A 20,494-nucleotide genomic window follows, 5' to 3' on the forward strand; every position below is an offset into this window, starting at 1 on the left:
TTTATTATGTTATGGTACCAAAGGTGGGAATCAAACCCCTTTTAAACTTGCTCATCAGCAGTTTTTTGGAGTTTTTTCTTGCATAGATATTTTTGAAATATTTAACAGAAGTTTAAGACATACAAATAGATATTATAATTCTGGGCCTTTTTTATGTGCAAACTTTTCTTATACCCTCTTGCAACTGACTCCAGCAGCAGCCAAGACCCCATCCTCAAATTATCAGCATTTCAAATGGATGAAAAGTGCATGCAATTAAAACCTGCGAATAGTACCTGGGGAGAGAATGCAACAAAAGCACAAAACAGCCAAGTGGTTCCCACAGAAAGTGAAAAAAATTGATGGAAATATTATTGTCCCTTCCTCACTAATTGCATTTGCAGGTTGTAATTTTTTATCTTTCCTGCTGTTTGCAGTAGGTGTCTTTTCTCTTGGACACACCCAAAGTCCTGTAGGTCCAAAGAGAAAACTGTACTGTTTCAGGATTATAGTTGGTACCTTGGACATGCTTTATTTCTGTCCATGCTGTGAAAAACAGAGCAGGTTGTAACACTTTTTAAACAGCCATGCTGGATTTGCATTGCAGACATGGCTGTAGAATGGCTAAATTACATTACTGTAGCAAACTTCCCAGGCTACCCATATGGTTAAGTAGAAACTAGGAGTTTATAGCTTAATTAGAGGCACTTGTAAGTGAGGATCAGATAAACAGATATACAACTTAAAAGAGGGCAGTGGCCATAAATTCTTTCATTCCAGATTCAGATCTGCTAATATATGACTTCAAACACCTTTGACATGGTTATTTAAAAGCTAAGCAACCTTATTTCCTATGTCTTTGGAACATGAACTGGGAAGAAGTAAATGACAGAAATCATGCAGTGCTGCCAGCAGAGCCTAAACATATTTAGATCTTTGTGATAAATGATACAGAAATGCTTGAATAGGTGGCAGGAGGAACACAAGACAGGGGACAAACAGGTCTAAGGCAGAAGATGGCTCCTTTGCCACCTTTTTCTTCTCATTCCCTTTACAATTAATTTTACAACATTATTATATAATGATATTATAGTATATATTTTACAATATCTTTAATTTTTTTTCAGACACCTGCTTCATCTTCTGTGTTTTTTCTTAAATTAGAGGAGAAATACAAACTCATTCTGATGGAAAGAGTGAGAGAGGCTGGCTCTTCTGAGGTTTCCCATGCCTGTACAAGCATCTCTTCTTCTTTTCTGAAAACTTCAATGATGAAATGTGAAAATATTTCTTTTCAGACCTAGTTAATATTTAAAAGGAATTGAAAAACTAGCATTTAAAAAATTGAAGAATTAAGATTTAAAAGAGCACCCAGTGTTTGAGTTGCAGTTGAAACTTATAAGGTGATAAGTAGTTTTAACATTCCTGACTTTAGCAAAGCTGTAGCCCATGGTTGTAGTCTGAAGTTGTTTCCCGTGAGTTTAAGTTTTTATTTTTTCAGATGGAGAAAGATGATTTTGACCAGATTGGAATACAGATAAATGTGCTTCAAAACACTAAGGGAAAATTCTCGTTTCCATTTCCTCATGTAATTCCTTGTTTAGAGAATCAACAGAGACACTGCCAGAGACACAGTTTTATATAAAACAGCTTTCGAGGCTCCGAGCACACTTGTTTCGCCAGGTGGGGAGAGTTTGTGACTGCCTAGAAATCACTCTGGCAAAATTATTCTCACCTTCCAAATTGCACATATAGAAGAAATAGAACATGGAGCTAAATGCCACGTTACTCATCCTTTGATGTTTCCATCGAGGGTTTAAACACTGGCACTAGAGAACCAGGAGCTCAATCCACGGTGCTTGAAAAGTGTTAGGTGCAACAGGAACAAGGGCTGCAGACTCCAGCAGCTTAACAGATACCAGAAGTGCCGCTGACGACAAAAGGAAAGGGATTTATAGGAGTGCCTGGCTACTTCAGTGTCCCTTTAATGCCGATTGCCCTCGTTTTGCCGTCTCTTTAGTGTGGAGACCGGGCTGCTTTGCTTGGGGCGCGCCCACCCCCGGCAGCCCCCTCGGGTGGCTGCGGGCCCCGCACCGCCGGGAGGGCGAGGGCCCCGCACCGCCCTCTCTCCAGCAGCGCCCGGGTGCCAGCGCGGCTGTGCTCAGCCCACCGGGAACAGCGTGGGCCGCAAACCCAATCGCGACGGGCTCCATCGCACCCCTCTGCACGCATCAGCGCGAGAAGTTTTTAGTTAACTTTCCCCGTCCCGCTCCCTCGATGAAAGCTGTCGGCTTCAGAGTTCCGTCTGGCCGAGGCAAAAGGAGCGTCGAACGCGCCGGACCCGCTCCCCGGCCTCCCCAAGCGGGGTCACGCCGCTCTCCCCTCAAGCTCTCCCGCGCCACCGAGCTCCTCCCGGCCGCGCCCCCCTCGCGCCGCCGCCGGGCCCCGCCCCTCGCCCCGCCCCGCCGGGCCCCGCGCGCCGCCGGCCGCCCCGGCCGCACGGCGATTGGCGGGCGCGGCGGGCGGCAGCCAATGGGCGCGGCGGAGCGCGGCCGGCGCCGTCCCGGGCGCGGGGCGGCCGAGCCCCATTAGGGCGGGGAGCGCTCCGGGGCTCGGGCAGTCGCGGCGGGGCGGCCGAGGAGGCTCCGGGCGGTCCCTCCGCGGCGCTGCCGGAGATGCGCGTCTCCCGCCGGCGCTGACTCCGTGGGACAGAGCCGGGTATCCGCCTCCCCCGTCGTCTGTGTGACGGACCACACCGCCTCCCGGGAATACGTCGCCGTGGTCCGGCCGCGCTGCGGGGAGGGTAAGTGGAGGCTCCCCGGGGTGACGACTGACGGGCAGCCTGCCGCGGCTCGGCGCGACGCCCGGCGGGTTTGGCGGAGCGCCGACCGCAGCCGGCACCGTGCCGCTGGCGGCGGAGCGCTTCCCGCGGTGCGCCGGGGGTCCTGCGCCCTGCCCGGGGCTTGCATCGCCAGGGCGCGCCGCTGAGGAGCCGCCCGAGCCCGGAGCCGGCGCTCCTCACCGCCGCTGGCGCTACGCCGTCCTGTGCCGAGTTGTCGGACGGGGCTGCGGGCTTGGGAGAGGGGGAAGGCGGTGCGGAGCGCAGGGTGTCCCGCCGAGCGGCCGTGCCGGGGGAAGGTGTCGCGGCGCCGCCGCCGGGCCGGCTCGGTGCGCCCGGCGGAACGAGCGGCGCGCCGCAGTCGCCGGCCCGAGTGAGGGTCCAGATGCGGGAGCTCAGCTGTTGCCTGTCACTGCGTGACAACTGGCCCTTTGCAGGCATTCTCCTCCCTCTGCCTTAGCCTGAGCGAAGCGCCCGCCTCTGGGCGCCCTCCTGCCCCGAGCGGGGACCCCGGCGGGGTGGGGACCCCGGTCTGCCGTCCCGGCGGCATCTTCCGTGCTGTCCGCTTGAACTGGGGGGTAATCCCCACAGCCAGCCCTGCAGCCACGGACCTCCCTGAAGTATGTGTGTGTGCTTCCCTTTCTTAACCAAGAGAGCTCTGGAAGGGCGATGGGCCGTCCGCGAGTCCCTTCTCCCAGAATATTGATGCCCACCGCGGGATTTCACACTCCTCCATTTATCCATCGGCCGGGCTGGCCTGAGTCCAGACGCCTTCGCTGTGGTCCGAGCCCGGGGCTGGGTCTGGCCTTTGACAGCAATCTCTCACCGTAGCCCAGCGGGGGTGGCCCAGGAAGGCAAAAAAAGCGCTCAGCAGTACCAGTGTTCTAAATGCTATCAGCTGGAGGGCGAGGAAACGCAGCGGGGGGTGTTTTACAAGCTCGCTGAGAAATGTTTATACAGAGAAATTTAATGGTTAACAATGCGTATTCCCAACACGCTGAAACATAAAAAATGGCATGAATAGATTACTAGCGTTATTGTGGCGAAATTCCCTGTGATCATCGTTTAGCTGGTAACTGAGGTCCTACATGTTTTGCACGGCAAACTCTGAAGTAAGTGCTGATATTTTTCTAGTAGGAAAAATCTGAGGGGTTTTCTCCCCTTCAGCTGTAGTTCTTACTATTTCTAGGGGGAATTAAAGTAATTTGTACTATTTGTTTGCAAGACTGGTATGTCACAGTGGCCAGGTTTTCATCCCATGGTGTGAGTAGATCAGGATGAGTTTGGCTAGGGAGTGGAAAGGGAAGGAGATGGAGAGAGCCGCTACTCTGATGCAGTGACAGATCCTTTCATTTCTCCCTGCAGAGCCCCGGATGAGCCGGGCTGGTGCAGCTCTGCCAACAGCACTGTTAATTGTGTCCTGTAAATCAAGGTCCACGGAGCTGCTCTCTTTCTGTACAACAAAAGGTTTTGTAATGAGTAAGCCCAGATCAGTCATATAAAAATTTTAACATCAACTGGCCAAGGTGTGTGTAAGGACCTTACAGGGTTAATAGCTAAACTATTAAGATTGGAGTCAGATGTGGGTAAAAGCAACAGGAGAGTCTGGTTTTTCCTAATATCCTGTAGTATGATAACTCTGAAAAAGGTAATTGTTTAAAAAAAAAAAAAATCTGTTTCGATTTAAGATTTATTAAGCAAGGAGAAACTTACGTAAACATAAGAATCCCTTTCTTGTTTGGAAAGGCAAGAAATAGCTAGAAATCTCATCTGAACTTAAAGGCTACAAACTATGTGTGGATTTTCATACATATGTGCAAGAATGTTATTAATCTCATTTTCAGCTAGCTTATTCTATGTCTTAGGGGACTGGGGTGTTTAGCCCGGGCCTTTGGCAAAATGGCTTCTGTGCTTTTAGGTTGTTTTTCTTTCCCCTAGCAAATGAGTTATTCCTAGCATTTAATGAGACTTTAAAATACAGGAGCAAGAGATAGCAAGTGCCTCCCAAAGAAGGAGAAATAGAGGGGGTGGGAGGGGGAGTCAAATATTACTTGCATATGTTATAAGTTGGGAATGTAAATTTGTATATAAGGAGAAGATCTGAAGAATGACTTGGCGCACTAATGACCTGGCTTTTTGGAACTTCAAGAGTTTGGTCTGTCTCCCCCTATGGTTATAATAAGAGATTAAATGCATTTGGCATATTTAATTAATTAGCGTATGAAAATAAGATGACTTCTACTTTGTCATTGTTTTCCTGTGAAACTTTTCTATGCTAATGAATGTCTGCATTTACAGAGTAATTTAAATGTCTTTGCTCCATATTATGCTTTTGCAGATTGGTTTGACCCTTCCTAATGCTGAAAGCCTTTGTATCGTGGCCTGAAAGTCCTTCCTCTTTGTCTTATGAATCTTGTGTAATAAATACATTGTCAGTTACTGCTATACACAGCTTCTAACAGAGCAGACTGAAAGTTGCTCTTAAATTTAAAGCTTCTATTTGCTTGGGTGCTATGCCTTATGCATTCCAGAGTTAATTGGATGTGTAGTGATGAATTTAATTTAAAACAAACAAACTAGCTGTGTTGTGTTTCTGTTTTCTGTGACTGCTTTATCCTAAAGTAAAGAGATCCCTAGTGCTGGAGTATAAAAGCATGCTCTGAAACATTACTTTTTATTTTTTAACAGTTGAGAAATATTGTTTGTATTTCTGGGAAAACTGTTGCATGATACAATATTGCACAAAGAATGCTGGATTGAGATGGGTCCCTAATGACCAAGTGGCTTATATCAATATTCAGTTTACCCCCCCTTGTATTAAGGCTTAAGCTTCAGTTTGGCCAGCACTGGTTTTTGCTTATGCTGTTTAAACAGAAGTAAACTTGAGGTTAGCTCTAGCCATTAGTATATGCTTGGTGTAAATCATGCAAGCTTAGGTCCTGCTCCTGGAAATGTTTACAGAAATGAGTAACTTTTACTTGTGTGCTTAAATTGTTTGGATTAGGAGTTGTATAATGGGAAGAACCAGCTTGGAAGGATACAGCACAGCTATTGCTCATCTTTTCCTCCTCCCACCTTATGGCTGAAGAATGATGGGAAGAAACATGTTTTGCAAGTAATAGCGCACTGAAGTCGTGGCATTTCTGGCAGAAATTCCCAGATAGACTATCAGATCAGTTTGCCAAAATTACATGCTTTTTTCAGAAACAGCTCTTTAGCTGCTGGTTCATTGACAAAGGATATTTCCAGCTACTGAAGAAAATTTCACAGGTGGTCTGCTACAGCTCTTCTTTTTTGTATTTTACTTATTTATAATATTCGCAAAATGCGTTATATATTTTTAGCAGAACTAAAAGAGCATTTGACTTCTCAGCAGAAACTGACAATACTCCTCAAGCATGTTCCTGTGCAAAGAGGTTTTTTTAAACATACAAAATGAGTGAAGTGCTCATATACAAGAGGTAAGAGCCAACACAAACATTTTTAGTATTTTTAAAACGTCTGTAAATGACAGCATTTTGCTAGTTTACCTTTTCTTGGAACACTGCCTGGAAGGCTTCTTAAAAGTCCTTACATATAGCCATAAGGTTGGTGAGTTGCTTTTCAAGATCTTTATGAACCTATCAAGCCCAATGTTTTGATAACTAGTAAACCTGGGGTATACAGTCTCTCAGGTAGGCCTTTCCATTCCAGTAGATTACACGTCAACAAATGCTGGAACTGTGTTATTTCAGTTGTTCTGTACCAAAGTCATGTACTCCTGTCTAAGGTCTGTGTTTGAGATGCTGATTTACAGCACCTGATAGCACTTGCTGTTCTGTTTTGTGTGCTTCCCTCCTTCATTTTCTCTCTCTTCCCCTCTGTCCCCTCCTTAAGGTGTAAGAGTACTGTGGAGTGTTCTTGTTGGTTTGTATCTACAACAGATAGAACAAATTTTATTCAGTTGCCCCCCATTTATCTAAGGACTGATCCCACAGTTCGCAGTTACCATCTTTGACTTCAGTCAGAGTATTTTTTTAAATGTTTCTGGTTTCACACAGTATTAGCTTTGTGGAGCGGTTGCATGCCAGAAAAGCATTTTCAACTGCCACCCAAATACTGAAATATAATTGCTTGCTTTTATTTAAAATAATTTTGTTTTCTGTGATGTTTTTGTAACCACCTTTTTGAGCTTGTTGCCTTCTAATCTTGCATCAAGTAATCTAAGACTTAATATTACATGATTCCAGAATTAGGCTTCTCTGTCGGCAGCATGCCAAATCCTGTCTAATGTCTGTGTTAATGTGGTGTATATGAAAACTGACTTCTCTGTGGATTGGAGCACTGATTTGTATAATTGCAACCAGCATGATTAAAAATCTGCATGTCAGTATCATGATGCTTATAATAAAACTTGGAGGTTTTTTTTTAAGCAGGGTGATGTTAGTCCCTTAAATTTTCTTTGAGAGTCTTTGTTGTCCAAACGTCTTCATTTCTGAATGTGTTTGAGTGTTTAAAAAAAAATAAGAACATGTATGGAGTTATGAATATAATAATTGGATCGTGCTGCATGGTACGACTGCACCCTCTTGTTCTGTAGGAAAGCTGCATCTTCTCTCACTAGTCTTAAAAAGACTTGTCTCTGAATCTTTAAGTATATCTAGATAAATTCTTCTATGCCGTTCCTCAAAGCTCACATTCCTTGTGCTATTCCTGTGATCCCTGCTACGCCACCTCTGACACAGGCGCTGTGATTGTTCAGCTTTGCCCGTTTTGCTGTCCCCTGATCCCGTGGTTAGCAGAGCAGTCCTGTGACAGTGGTGGTGCTGGCTCAGCAGCAGCTCTGCCCAGCCACTCTTGCTCAACCCGTTGAGCACTTGGGCTTGTCGGACACTGCCCTCACCCATGGCCCATTTCGGTAGCAGCAGAGACGCACAATAACCACGGCACAAATTGAAAGCCACCTTGTGCCTTCAGGTGTGGATCAACTTGTCTAACAGCAGCAAAACCTGACTTGTTTTCAAGTACGTTAAAAATTAGCGCATGATTAGCGAAGATTATTTTTTAAGGATCTCTTTTTGTAATCAAGCATTAATCACCCAGAAGTTCAGAAGTGTTTATGTAAAGAAATTGCATGTGTTTGTGTGCATACTTTAGGATTAATACATTTTTACTTTATTTCAGACTCTTTGCAGGAATTGGTATTTTCATATAAAAATAAAAGCTTCACATGCTGAGATGACTGTTCAAAGTATGAATATTTATATACTTTAAAATGAATTTTATGGAGGCGCTAAAGAAATGTCTGAACCTTGCATATTTGCATCTCTATATACAGAGTGCTAAATAAATTATGCTAGGTCTAGAACCTCACTGGTGAATTGCAGATGTCTTTTGTAAAAGTATACATATGGCTTTCTGAGAGCTTTGAACTGTTTCCTCATGCTTTGCTCATCAGAAAGATGGTATGGATAACTTCATTTTGAGAGGGCATTTTTCCAGTCTTGTTTGCAAAGCATAGTGAATCTGTGTGGTAAATATTGAATTTTTATTTGTCCTCTGGCTGAAATGAGCTCATTCTGTGCATATGGAATATGAGAAAAATATATACAAAGGATATGTTTATATTTAATAAAATAAATAGTATAAAGCAAGTGCAAAGAAACTTACAAGCCTAAACAGCTTGGCAGGCCAATAGCCAGCAAATGTCTTAGAGTACTGCCAAACATGTAGAAAGCAGACCAGGCTCTCATCTGTTATGAGGTACCAAAAAACTTCCAGCCTCATGAGGATGTTGTTTACCCAGGATGCAGCTTTCTTCTGTTTGCTCAGCAGCTCGGTGTAGGTCTGGATTTCAGCAGGTGTCTTCTAGGAGGTACCACTACTATTCAGGAGAAATGTGACTGCCTGGAAGAACAAGTTGTGTTACAGCAGCTCTCCACAGACAGATCCCAGGGTGTGAATCACTTTTTACAGGGTGCTGGCCTCTCCTTGGGAGGCTCTAGGGAAGGAAGCAGTGTACCAAAGACTGGAGACAACATCTGCAGGGTAAGAGGGAGGCCTATAAATTGCTGTTGTGCTCAACCATGAGCTGCCAAAAAGCTGTAGAAGCGCTCTCAGCAAAGGATGCTGCAGAGTAGATTACTGAGCTCAATGATATCTTTAGCTGCTTGTGAATCCAGTAAATGTCAAGCTTTACACGCAACCTTTCATACAGCCCATCTGCTTGGGCAGTATTTGCAGGGGATTTCAGGTGGTGTGAAGCTGAAGTTCAGTGGTCCAGGTTAATACCCCATTTTGTTCTCAATATATGATTTTCCAGTCATATAAAAGTGTTGTTTTCATGCAAGAGCAGCTTGCATGTTTTTAGAGTAGTTGTTAATACACTGAAATTGTATTAACAATTGTATTGTACTGAAATACAATGCATATATGTATTTGATTGAACTGAAGTGACCACAGTGGCAAACAGGCACCTGTTTCATTGCTGCAGATTTATTGCTTTTCAGATTTCTCTGCAAAATGTCCCCCTACACTTGGAGCTCTATTGTCTAGTTCTCAATCTGCCACCTTTTAGGCTGTAATTTTGGAAGATTGCTTTTGTTAATGTCTCCCTGTCTGTCTCATATTGTGCTGTAACTGTTCATAAACATTTCTGACCTATCAGGGGGATGTCTTTTTAGCCTGGAGCTGATGCAGTCAAGAGGTACTGGTATTATGATGGCTCTTTCACAAAGGTATACTTAGTGGCTTTATTCTAGGAACTGGGGTGATATCAGGCTCCTGTTCATTTAAGGCTTTTTTTTTTTTTGTTAGGTATTTTTTTGTGCTTTGTTTATGTTTTTGGGGTTTGGTTTTTTGTTTTTTTGGGGGGTTTTTGTTTTTTGATTTGTTTTGGTTTTTTACTCACATGCATAAGTCAGTGTTTAACATCTAAATGCTAAGTGCAAAACAAAGTTGGATGTTCCAGGACATATATCTTTTCTTGGGCCTCTTTCTACCTTCTGAGGGCTTCTGGAAGGAGACTTATGCTTTGAAAGAATATGTCTCATGAAGATATCAGCAGGTACACCTTCAATTATGCAACATTTTTTTCTGCAGGTAGAAGTCATCCTCCTTTGTGCAATTCTCTGCATGTGCCGTCATCCTGCTTTGTTGCATACAAAATCAGCTGATATCTAATGCAGTTTTGAGTACATAATCTAGACTTGTTTTTAAAAGGAAACTGTTGGCACATGGTCCTGCTGCAGTGCAGGGGGGTGACTTAAGCTCTGCTGTGTGAGCTGCGAAGGGGTTGTGTACCTGAGTAAAAGAGGGGAAAAAAGCATTTCCAAAAAACTACAGTAATTGTCTGTCAGTGTTGGACTCTGAGTAAATATTAATTCCTTCAATCTTGCATTTCTGTGGTATATAAAACAGTGAATTAAGTCTATTTTCCCTCTGGAAAATACTCAAGCTGTTTCCCTTACACTGTGACATAGTTGTGCAAGCATACCTCAAGAGGAGATACAGAGATATATTTTCAAACTTTTTTGTTTTAAGTGAGCTTCCCAAATCAGCCCAATTAGTACAGAACAGTACAAGGATTATGATTGTGTGCAGTGGTGTGATGGAAGGAGGGGCTTCCTAACCACTTGCTGGTACCAAGAAAGAAAGAAAAGCCTAAAAGAACATACACTATAAAGATGTAGCTTCTGTTCTGCTATACCTCCAAACCATGAAGTGATTTTGTCACCTATGTCGCATACAGGACTTTGTCTGACTTGAATTCCAGTCTCAAGTGTTACTCTTTCTAACCACTGTAGTATTAGTTGTCCAGATGGTCCTGAAGTGTTTTAAAGATCATCTGCTTGGACTTGGGTAGAAATGATTATTAGGCACTGTTTCTGGTGATGCAAATAGATTTCCACTTTCTAGGAATGGGAAGTCTGTGTCTTCCACAAACAAAATGGCATGCTCCTCATTTTATGGAATAACTTCAGGAAAATATAAATCAATGAAGTCTGTCTGAAAAAAATGCAATAGTTATCTCTAAACTGTTTTTTGGTTTTCTAGAAGCCTGTTTACTGACTGGGCTTCTGACTTGCTAATATCTGTCTGAAGCCTTAAAAAAGAAAAACCCCCAAACCCCTGGGTAAGCTGCAAGTTCTCTTCTTCCCCACCCCCAACTAGAGCCTCCTTGCCTGCCTTTGCTTGTGTACTCTATAGGTTTCACAGTTCATATACTTGTGTTTTTTTTAAATCTCCCCCTGCACTCTGGTGGGAAGCATGTCTGCTGTTTCCTTTCAAGCACACAAGGCTTGATTCTCCTCTCACAATGGCATAAATTGTGAAGAACTCCACTTGAAATCAATGGAAGTAAAGACATGTAAAATGGGGTGAGAGAAGAGCCCAGCCTATGGTTTCTATTTTTAAGTGAGTCTGGTTAACCTAAAATTGTTCAATGTGCCACTGTGACTTTAGTTTGTAGATATCAGTTACTATGCTTGTTACTTTTTGTACCTAATGTTTCATTTTCATATATAATACATCATAACTAGTACCACTAATCAGGATGCATATGTATTTAATTTAATACCTTGGTACTACTACACCAATTTTGGTACATAATAAGTAATGTGTATGGTAAAGTACTTGCCGTACTAGAGTCAGTAGATCCTGCAAAAAGTCTGGGGTATAGCTGTATTCCTGTGCAGGCCTCAAAGGAAAGAAGGCTGGATTGGCTCTATCTCTTCAATTTAAACTTCCTTTGTGGTTTTCTCTTGCTTCAGTAGTTCTAATCTGTGAATCTTTTTCCTCATTATCCAGGTGCCAAATACTAATTCAATATAAACAATACTTTCTCATTAACCGCTGTTTTTTTCTGTGCTTGTGAAGTGTTCATCTCCATTCTTACGTTTTTTTAAATGCTTAAGAAATTTTATAACTTCAAATTTTCTCTGAACAGTGAAGTACTTTGCAAGAAACCTAGAATATCCACACATGGGTTTTTTCTATTGCCTGAGTTTTGGTGGTTGTTCAATGTTTGTTTATTTTTTGGCAATGGATTATGGTCCTTAATTACCATCAGTAGTCAAATAACTGAATGAGATTATACAGCAGTGCTGTAAAAACTGTTCATGGTAGCAGTGATCTGTATATGTGTGGATATCTTTGAGAACAGTCACCTCATTCATTAACCAGTGCAACAGACTCCAACTTTACCTCTATTTAGTTTTTGAAATTAATGCAACCTTCTCTACCTAACTGAAACATTGCTTTGACTGCCTCTTTCTATAGTTTAAAAAATGCCCATGAAATAGTTGGCTCCTGTAATGTATTCAGACTTGGAGCAAATTTATTGGTGTTTTTGAATTTTTGTTTTCTGCATGAATAGCAAATCACAGGTGTCCACAAGAGGATCTCTTTAAATATGGAATAGACTTAATATATCCCTTAAATTATATCTCCAGTTTTATTATGATGAGGGTAAAAACCCTGTGGTATTTACCTGTTTAGTCACTGAGCTTTCCTCTTCCATTTTAGTCCAGCAGCCCTCTCAAAAGCCAAGAGGTTGCCTAGCTAGTTATGTGGTGGCCTTATGGATCAGGGACAGCAGATGTCACAGAAGTTTGCTGTGCTGCACAGAGTGGGAATGATGCAGATCTCGACATTCAGCGTGGCTTCCAGCTGATGTGGAACTGGCTTCTGAGCCCTCGACTACAGTTATTAATTCCAGTAGTGAATTCTTCCTTGTCCCTGATAGGTTTTGCATGACTTACCACAGGGAAAATGGTTTATCACAGTAAGTTCATTGTAGCTTTAACTGTGGCTTTTTTGAAGTAGAGCTGTCAGACAGTGAGGTGGCATGGTGGAGACTGAGAAATGGTGTTAAACTACTGCTGTGAACTGCTGTGGTCATGAGCAGTGGTGCTTGTCTACAACTGATGTGAGGAGTGGTGGGGGGCAGAGAAAGGTGTTTGGTAGGGATGTGTGCTTGTCAATTCAAAATGCTTTTCCTAGCTGGAAGTGGATACTTCTCCACTTTGTTAGTTAGATCCATCCTTGTGGAGTAGAGAACTGACAGCCTTCTAAGTGCAGAGATCTGCAGGTGATCTTCCTGGTGGCAGGCTTTACTCATATTTATTCTTACGATTTTAAGACTCATTCTGTTATACCATTTTGGGGGTATTTTTAAGCTCTTCTGAAAGTTACGATTGCGGAGGCTGCAATGCATGTCTGGAACAGAAACTAATTTTAGTGGTATTTTCAAAGCCTAAGGTCTGGTGTGCAAAAATAATTTTTGGATATAAGGGAAGCAAAAGGTGATGTGGTTAGAATATGAGACTCTGTAGGGAAATTAGTCTTTAATACAGATCGGTATATACAGCAAGCTTGCAGAAAAACTGAAATCTTATGAAGCACCTTATCAGGTTTATGGATAAAGTGGCTTCTATTGGAAAAGATATCGGAATAGAAGAGCATGCTTCTGGCCCTGTCATTTGTTGTAGTAGTTAACAACAAATCAAAGATAATAGTGTATATAATCAAGTTGATTCTGAAGAAACTTAAGACTTTCTGCCTGTTGTGGAACTGCTAAGACTTGACCTCAGGAAATGGAGATGGTTTTGGGGATCCAGAGCTTGAATCTGTTTATAGATACTTTTGAAGAGTTGTCACCAAAGAATACAGATCTGATGGTGCAAATGCTTCTGCAACACAGAAATCTGTTCTGGAAGCAGCAATATGCCCAGGGTAAATATTAGAAAGCAGTCCTTCTTGTAAATAATTCCAGAGCCATTTGCTTGCAGTCTTAATTTCTATGTAAGTCTGCTAAAAACTATGACTACTGTATAGTTCACTACCTATTCCAGCCATCTTTAAAAGCTATATTTTTTTTCACAGAGCAGCTTTCTGACAAGAGGCCTCAGATGGATGCTTGGTACCCATGTCTTCTGTGTCAGAAAGCAAAAATGTATATGATCAGAAATCTGAGTAGATTAATCCTTCGGTTCAGTTACAGGTCCATATCATGGTAAACACTATAACAAAGTGTTTAAAGCTCTTTTAAAATATTCACGTGTTAAGGACAAAAGTGTGTGTGGTGGGGAAGTAAAGCAATAGTTTAAATAATGCCAGCAAGCTCTAAGTTTTTATCTGTGTCCTGTTTAAGGAAAGTAAAAATGACTAAAAATTGGTATGCCGTGGAAGGGTGCATAGAAAATACATATTTCTTGACATCGTTCCAAAAGTACTATTTAAAGACAGTTTTATAACATTGGTGTCTTAGCAGCATTCTGTTAGCCTCCGTTTTCTTTCCCTGGAACAGTTCCAGCTCTCACTTTCAAATTAGCCTGTTGTGTGATACTTTATGAAAGAAAGTAAATATCAGGAGGACATGCTGCAACACTTACGTCTAAATTTGACTCCAGCTTGGTACAGCTATGAATTTTGTCCTTAAGAAACATTTTGGAGACCACCTGATCCTGTGTGCACGTGCTGCACCTGTACCACCATAGATGTACACCAGGCACAACTATATAAGGAAGCCTGAGATCCACACCTCCAAAGCTGAAATGTTTCTGTAACTGTTAGGTCAACAATGAAGGGTGCTTGGAGGGCAGAGCGTACCAGCGTGAGGTCTACATGGTCAAGTCAGTGCTGTGACAGCTTTCTGCAGCAGAAATGCTTGAGAAAAGTCACCTTGAAAATGTACAGATGAAACATAAGCAGAATTAATGTACAGTCCTGTACATTTTCACTTAAATGCTAAAATATGGGGCTTGGATTCCAACTACACTTCTGACTCTACAAAGAAAATCAGAGTGGTGTGATAGTGCCTGCCTCGCCTGTCTTGTAGCTGGTGACTGCAGGGAAAAGTAGGGTGTTGCAGCTGGGAGGGTAGCAGCCAAGGCTGGTCAGGCAAACACCAAGTGCAGACTCAAAGATGGCAGAAGATGTATTACTTAACTGGTGGGGTACGGAAGGCTCAGCCTTTGGTTTTAGGGCTCTGGCTGCTATTAATGTTCAGTGTGGGCCTCACAGTTCTGGTGGAAAAAAGGCCATGTGCTGTTATCTCCTTGCCAAGGGGAGGTGCAGTGGAGTTGATGTGACTTGTGATGGTGGCCTAATGTAGAGCTGAACAAAAAGTTGATGGATTGTCATAGAATGGTTTGGGTTGGGAGGGACCTTAAAAATCATCTATTTCCAGCCCCTTGCCATGGGACAGGGACCTCTCCCACTAGACTGGTTGGTCAGAGGCCCCTCCAACCAGGCCTGGAACACTTCTGGGGATGAGATATCCACAGCTTTTCTGGACAACTTTTTCTGGTGTCTCACTGACTTCCCAATAATGGCTTTCTTCCTAATACTTAATCTAAAGCTATCCTCGTTCACTACAAATCAAATATCCCTTGTCCTGTCACTGCACACCCTTGTAGAAAGTACCTTCCAGCTTTCTTGTAAGCACTGGAAGACTGCTATAAGGTTTCCTTCAAGGCTTCTCTGTTCCAGGCTGAACCCCAGCACTCTCAGCCTTGTCTTTATAGAAGAGGTGCTTCGGTCCCCTTCTCTTCCTGCCCTTCCTCTGGACTCTCTCCAATAGGCCCATGTCCTTCCAGTGTAGAGGACCCCAGAGGACCCCAACTCCAGGTAGGGTCTCATGAGGGCAGAATAATGAGGGGGGAATAATTTCCCTTGCCCTGCTGCCCACGCTGCTTTCATGCAGCCCAGGACAGGTTTGCCTTTCTGGGCTGCAGGTGCCCATTGCCAGGTCACTTTGAGCTTCTCAACACACCCCAGACCTTCTCTTCAGGCCTGCTCTCAGCCCATTCTCTGCCCAGCCTGTACTGTGCTTGGGATTGCCCTGGCCCAGGACCTTGCACTTGGCCTTGTTGAACTTCAGGAGGCTGCACAGACCCACCCCTCAAGGCTGAGGGTCCCTGTGGGTGTCATCCCTTCCCTCCAGCATGGTGAGCACACCACACAGCTTGGTGTCATCAGCAAACCTGCTGAGGTGCGCTCCATGGCAGTGTCCGTGTCACTGACAGAGGTGTGGCACAGCGCCGGTCCCAGTGCTGACCCCTGAGCAGGGCTGGCTGGAGCCCGGTCCGGTTCGGTCCGCCCCGGCCCGGCCCTTCTCAGCGCGGGGGCGGCACCGGGGGCGGCTGCGCCCCGCCTGCGCCCGCCAGATGGCGCCCGTGCGCCGGTCCCGGTGCGGTGTCCGTGCTCCGGTCCCGGTCCCGGTGCGGTGTCCGTGCGCCGGTCCCGGTGCGGTGCCCGTGCTCCGGTCCCGGTGCGGTGCCCGTGCTCCGGTCCCGGTGCGGTGTCCGTGCTCCGGTCCCGATCCCGGTCCCGGTGCGGTGTCCGTGCGCCGGTCCCGGTGCGGTGCCCGTGCTCCGGTCCCGGTGCGGTGCCCGTGCTCCGGTCCCGGTGCGGTGTCCGTGCTCCGGTCCCGATCCCGGTCCCGGTGCGGTGTCCGTGCTCCGGTCCCGATCCCGGTCCCGGTGCGGTGTCCGTGCTCCGGTCCCGGTGCGGTGTCCGTGCTCCGGTCCCGGTGCGGTGTCCGTGCTCTGGTCCCGGTCCCGGTGCGGTGTCCGTGCTCCGGTCCCGATCCCGGTCCTGGTGCGGTGTCCGTGCTCCGATCCCGGTCCCGGTGCGGTGTCCGTGCTCCGGTCCCGGTGCGGTGTCCGTGCTCCGGTCCCGGGAGATGATGTTAAGAAGCATTGCCGGGTGCGAGTAAAGGCGATGGCTCGTGCTTTTCTCCCTGTGCTCGTGGCACTGGCAGCGCATCTGCCTAGCTGTGTTTTCAAGGCTGAAGATATTTCAAGGGCTGGCTCACAGTGCCACCAAAAGCAAAGCTTTTTCATTTTTCTCAATTTGCTTTGTATGAGTGATGTTAAAATGGTTTTGAAGGACAGAGAGCAGCCTGTCCATGCAGAAGACACACAGAGAACTGGCTGTTTTTTCTGTTCCTCTGCTTGCTTTGTCTCTATTAATTTGCCAGTGTTCAAAATTATACCAAAACCTCAAGGAGAAGGGAACAAGCCTGAAGGTCCTAGCCTATATGCAAAAAGATCTGCACGGATATTCATCTTTCACCATGACATCTTGCTTCATGTTTTCTGTCAGGCGGAGATGGACATGACTTTCCAGGTGGAGCTGGAGAACAGGGACATGGCCCCTCTGGTTTCCCCAGCTGGCTGGAGGGGTTGTATGGCGGAGCCTGTCCGGCTGTGGTGCTCTGTGTTTGGAGAGTGAACTCTTCCTCAGCAGGCTTTTGCTCCCCAGAAGATGCTCTGGCAGGGTGAGGATGTGTGCCTGTTGTTGTGTTGCAGCTCCATGAGTGTGCAAGTGGTCTGAGCATGTAGGAGGAGACAGGAGCTTTCTCACAGGCACTGCACAAACACCAGAGACAATAGAAGAAATCCAAGCACTTTGATGTGGTTCTCTAGGCCCCTGGTAAGCTGCCCAAACTAGTTTAACCAGGCCCAGAGGCAGAAGAGGAAGGAAGAAATGGTCTCTGCTGAATAGCCAAAGGAGCGCTTCCTTATCAGCTTCATTCCTAGGGAGCTTTAGCACTGAAGTGAGCCTGTCCTGAAGGTACAGCAGTGATACAGGCCTGCCTGAGACTGAAGGAGACATGCGTGAAGGAGAGGAGGGCATCTGGCATCAATAACTGTTGGCTCCCCTTTTAAAGGGAGGTGCTGCATTCAAGTCTGCAGTGTAATCCTGCTTGGGATGCGGGCTGTGACTGCCACCACATCCCACTAATGGCCATAGAAGGAAGGTCACTGAGACTTCAGATGGACTGGGCCTTCTAACAGCAGTGTCCATATCTTTCCTTGGATGCAGGGTGACCATCAAATAAGGAGGGGATGTGACTCACCTGGCAAACAAGAGAGGTTGACAGCCTGTGTATCCTGCAACCAGATTTGTGGATCAAAGCTGTCAAGCACCCTGAGCTGTGTGTAATGGGTGAGCTCCTCCACCTCGATTCAGCTAGTCTAACAGCAGAAGAATGGATGAAATATTCAGTATTGAGAAAATTTTCTCCTGAAAAGAAATGGGGAGGAATTGCTGGCACTGCAGAACTTGGGCATCTGGCCAACTTGACCAAAGTATTCTTTAAAAATAAGATGGTGGTTTTTCAGAATTTTAGGCATATGGTTTTCAGAGTTTTCAGCTAAATCCTTGTAAACATTATCCTGTTGTCATGAAGTGCTCATAGCTTTATAAGTTTTCTGATGAGAATGTGAGACAGAGGTACTAATAGTGAATCACCTGAATGGCAGGTGTTGAAGCCATTCTCAAATAGACCAGAAGGCTTTTTTTTATCTTTTTTTCCCCCTAATCTTCTACAAATACTGATTAGTGCTGCAACAAACACCACCTGTCTCCTTTTGTACCCATCTTCCCACAGGAGAAAGAAAACATTCTTTCAGGAGTGGTGGGTTTGGGGTTTTGGTGGTTTTTTCTTTTTTTGATTCCTTGATTCCAATCTTGTTAAAGGAAACCCTTGGTGGTAAATAATTGTGTTAGGAACTAGCAGGATTGGCTTAAATGAAAGTGCCTTGTTCAGCTGTTCATTACTTAATTAGACAATGGACTTTTCTCAGCACTGCCTCCTGGTATTCATCCAAGTCCTTCAACTCTGATACCTGTAAACAATTAGAATTCTCCCACATGGCTCACAAACACTTGATCAGTGTTTAACAGGATATTTGTGTGTGGCAGCAGTTTAACCTCCTGAAGGAATCTTCCTGTCCTCCTTCTGCCTTTTGCTTCCATGATCTTTCCTCCTGTGTTACTGATATATTCAATTTATATATACATATATGTATGTATATATACAGATTCTCAATACAGCTGTTTATATGTGATGCTGCTGTCTTCTCTGTCCTAAGAGCTTTAATTGCACAAAAAAAGTCAGGTTTTAATTGCCTATCTCTAGTAGTCCTCTAATGTTCACACCTGCTTTTCAGTTTGTTATAGGAGTAAGCTGCTGATAGGAAGATCATGTTCCTCTCTCTTATACTGAAAAAAAAAAATTAAATGGTTCTTTGGCATTATGTGAGGTTCCTTTTATTGCTGTCCTCCTCTTGGGTTTGAATTACAGATTATGATGCTAGTTGCCTCTTGACTGGCCAAAAGCACAGTATGTGGAAGCAAGAATTACCATGAAATGTACATTACCCACTATGTAGCTTGGCCATTGGGTGACATGGAATTAGACCTCTGGTGCTTAACCTCTTAAAAGTTGTTAAAATGGATTGAAAATCAACATATAATGAAATACTCCTAGCAGTACATTTCTGAATCACAGGACTCACTGATATGGAATACATACAAATGAGCAAAGTCTGGGAACTACTTCTTAGCCAGTGGTGAAGGGTAAGTAAGTACAAACAACCCCAGGTGAACAGTAGAAGTGGTTGACTCTTATGTGTTTCTACAAAATGCAAGGTGTCCTAAACAACAGCTTTCTTTGAGTGAAGTATTGATCAGCCCCGGTGCTGGTTTTGTGTGATGATGAGACATGAAAATTGCCATAGGAAAGTTCTCTGTGCTGCAGCACTGCCTTGAAAAAGAACCAAGCCCCACATTTGTGAATGTTGTTGCATTAGCTTCCAGTTTTCATCAGACAATGCACAGCCTGAATAATGTGCTTACAAAGAAGAACTTTTTTTAAATGAATTGAAGTAATAGAAACAATGGGAGTAGAACCTGAGATGCCAGTCCTTTGAATATCAGCTGCAGTTGAAGCACTTCAGGATTTGATGTGTCATGCTTCTAATCCTCCTGGTCTTCAGCAACCTGTGCAAGAAACTGACTTCAAGGATTAAAGTTAGCCATATTTTATACCAAAAGATTGTGCAATTTACCCATCAGCAAGTATTTACTTGTCAATAAAGAGCTTCAGAAAAAGGGAGAAATTGAATGAGCTCTTTTTTAACAGCTTTTTCTTCTTATAATGACTAAGGTTAATAACTATGCTTTGCATTTAAAAGTAGAGGTACTTTCATTTGGAACTTGGAATATGTAGGTCTTACTGCAAGTACTACCTGTATGTTTTGTCTGACTGACCATTTCTTATTAATTACAAAGCTAGAAGTAGATTGGGTTGATAAGGCATAACCCTGAAGCTGCTTCCTGTACATGATCCTTAGTGTTTTTTAAATTCTTTTCTTATCACATTCTAATCAGGTCTGGCATCATGACACGTGCCTTCAGGGGATGACAGGCTGTGGTCCGGTGGGATTCTTGTTTGTCTTCTAGCATAAATTTTAGGAAGTTTCTATTGACTAGGTAACACTTTCAACTTGTGGATAGCATGCTGTCTGTAACCTGGCATGTGAAGACTAGTACAGGAGTATAAAACATGGACATCACAGGCAACAGTCTGAAGCTGATATTCCATGGGTCAATGTTTGTGCTGTGACCAGAGCAAGCTAAGATTCAGCACGATTGTTAGCTCAAGGAAAGCCTAGTGAAGTAAATAAAATTCTCAGTGTTGCTTCAGTCTTAAAAATCTCTCTAGAAGGTAGACAGCTCTTGCCCTTCATTGAAACCTGAACTAAATGTCAAAGAAATTCTTTGAAATAAGACTAAATGCACTGAACAAAAAATGCAGGGTGTTTCTGGTTTTTTTCCTGGAAGCTCTGGAAGTTCACTGAAGGCTGATATTTCATCAGTGGCTACTGCTGGTTGCTGTCTCCA

At 44.3% G+C, this 20,494-nt stretch overlaps 1 protein-coding gene across 1 annotated transcript in view; it reads left to right on the plus strand.

The window, feature by feature from the left end:
* The first annotated feature begins 2,532 nt into the window (after positions 1 to 2,532).
* Positions 2,533 to 20,494, plus strand: part of PRICKLE1 (prickle planar cell polarity protein 1) — a 65,882-nt gene continuing 47,920 nt past the window's right edge. Inside the window, exon 1 of the mRNA XM_086884665.1 lies at positions 2,533 to 2,782. The gene's annotated coding sequence lies outside the window, so the exon portion shown is untranslated. The remainder of the gene's footprint in view (positions 2,783 to 20,494) is intronic.

Source organism: Cyanistes caeruleus, chromosome 4, assembly GCF_971803275.1.
Source record: "Cyanistes caeruleus chromosome 4, bCyaCae1.hap1.1, whole genome shotgun sequence".
NCBI classification, from domain to species: Eukaryota; Metazoa; Chordata; class Aves; order Passeriformes; family Paridae; genus Cyanistes; species Cyanistes caeruleus.